The sequence below is a fragment of the Cynoglossus semilaevis genome, chromosome 16, assembly GCF_000523025.1.
Source record: "Cynoglossus semilaevis isolate Cse_v1.0 chromosome 16, Cse_v1.0, whole genome shotgun sequence".
In the NCBI taxonomy this organism is placed as follows: domain Eukaryota; kingdom Metazoa; phylum Chordata; class Actinopteri; order Pleuronectiformes; family Cynoglossidae; genus Cynoglossus; species Cynoglossus semilaevis.
The window spans coordinates 16784728-16787070 of NC_024322.1; the positions used below are offsets into that span (position 1 = coordinate 16784728).

A 2343-nucleotide genomic window follows, 5' to 3' on the forward strand; every position below is an offset into this window, starting at 1 on the left:
CCCGTCCTCCCCCCTCTGTAGCCTCTGGACATGAACCGTGTACAGTCGCTGTCCTGCACTCCCATCATCCTCAGGCAACTAAAAACTGTTTATTTAGTTTTAAATCGGTACCAACAGTACCTGCTGTGATGAACACATCTCTGGTTCTTTAAATTCTTCAAGTCTTTTGCTTTTTTTTTTGCTTTTTTTTTTTACAAACAATACATGAGCAATTCCCATTTTTTTAAAAAAAAAAAAAAAAAGGAACAAAGAACCCTTTCTGGTACTTTTAACTAATTAGCTGCAGAACCCTGACACCAGTGCTAGTTTTCACCTGGTAACTTTCCTTGTTTTGCAAATAAAGTTCTGTTCACTTCAGGAACATTCAACGTCTTTTTTTGCAGCTGAAGAAACATTTCTCTGAGCAGATTCAGACCCCAGCCCCCGTGGGGTTTCTCTTCCCTGTCCACTGAGCCGCCGCAGGACCGACCAGGACCAGGACCGGGACCAGAACCAGGACGCAGCGGAAGAACCGCTGCAGCCACGAACACCTGCGGGGGGGAAGAAGTCGGGCTGAGAACCGGAGCAGAGCCGCGGCCGGACGTTTGACAAGGAGACAAAGAAAAGAGGAAGAAATACCTCATCTTCTTCTTCTTCTTCTTCTTCTGTCCCTGGAGCCGAGAGCTGATGCTACATGGACTTCACCGGGAGAGAGCCGGGGTAAACGAGTGTCCGAGGGAGCGGTAGCTGCCGGAACAGCTGATGGAGACACGGAGCTCCACTGAAGTCTTGGGCGGAGGAGTGAGGAGTGAGGAGTGAGGGGAGAGACAGAGACGGAGGTAAAGACACAGAGGGAGGGAGAGAGAGGGAGAGGTGAGTCTTCAGCCCAGCCCGCGGCAGGACTTCCGCCAAGTCCTGCAGAAGAACCACTCCCATACAGAGTCCGTGAACTCACCACCAACTTCTAATGTCGCTCATTTTATCAACAACAACAAATAACGGTTAAATGTTGGGTCTGTTTTGTAAAAAAAAAAAAAAAAACACAAAAGAAAAAAAACTTTGACCTTTTTTTGTACTGACTGCTCCAACTTTCTAAATCAGAATGAAATTAAATTAAATTCAAAGATTTTTATATTTCAGGGTGGGTGACGTGTTTGCCTTACCATAAAAAGGTCCGTCTCCCATGTTGTAGTAGGATCAACTGTTACCTCTTAGTTGACCACCAGGGGCAGACGTTGGCTCCAGGCCTGTGATTTTAACAAACATACAACAAATAAAAAAATAAAATAAAATAATCCAGCCTCTAATCCTTATTTAAATTATTTGAATAAATACCAGTCCAGTCGTTTGAGTCAGTTTTCAACAAGTTAAAGACCAGTAACTCACCAGGTGAGTCCATGGTATTGTACCAGTGGCCCTGGTTAAGGAGGGGTAACAACTCCTACAGTGGCCCAGTGTAATAATAATATTGATGTTCATTACAATTTGATTTTAGTTAATTTGTTTATTATTATTACATCTTTTTAACTCCCCCGGTGGACAGGTGACAAACTGCACCCTCGGCTGAGTAAACCGACCGTCGCTCACAACTGCACCCTCGGCTGAGTAAACCGACTGTTGTTCATGCTGCGTTTACTTCACTGTCACTTGACCGTCTGAGGAGAAGTGGACTCACAGACAAACTTGACCCAGTAACAACCACACTGAGAGTCTGTTGACTTTGGTTAATGATCTGAGGTAAGGGGCGGGGGCCGCTGGGGGGGACATACCTTCATGGGGTGGAGGCGGCCAGAGTACGGCCAGAGATAAAAGTGTTTCACTGAATAATTGGTTTTGAATTTCTTGAACATAAAATCAGTCTTTACTCCTTAGTCAAATTTAACATAAAAAATGATGGTGGAAAATGTGGCGCATTTACAGCACATTGCCACCAGAGGGTGCTGTTGTTCCACTGTCCGAGGCACCATGTTGGTGTTTAATGTCGAGTCTGAATTCATTTTAAATAAACTATTAATAGAAAAACATGAAAACAAATAAACAAAAATAAAACTATTAAAACTGCAGTTTAACTTTAAGAATATACTCTGTATTCACCGTCAGGTATTCTTACCGGTAAGTTACTGCAGTAGATGACCCCAGTACACACGCATGTGGTGTTTTTTATTTAACAGAGTGTAGTTTTACAGCGTATTCAGTGAGCTCATCTGTTATTATAGGAGAGGACACCGTGTGGATCCCTGTAGTACTGCGAGACACTGCTGTCTCACCCGCTCTATCTATAGGTCTCCAGGCTACTGCAGAGACACGTCCAGACAGTGGCCCGGCGTGTTGAAGGTCTGCTTTACCCACATTCCAATGTCAGGG

The 2343-nt window shown here is 44.3% G+C and overlaps 1 long non-coding RNA gene across 1 annotated transcript in view; it reads right to left on the bottom strand.

Annotated features, from left to right (window-relative positions):
* Window positions 1–1142: 1142 nt before the first annotated feature.
* The window catches only part of LOC112488307 (uncharacterized), a 33072-nt gene continuing 31871 nt past the window's right edge, over window positions 1143–2343 (bottom strand). The window contains exon 5 of the long non-coding RNA XR_003052224.1: window positions 1143–1226. This is a non-coding gene — a long non-coding RNA (uncharacterized LOC112488307). The remainder of the gene's footprint in view (window positions 1227–2343) is intronic.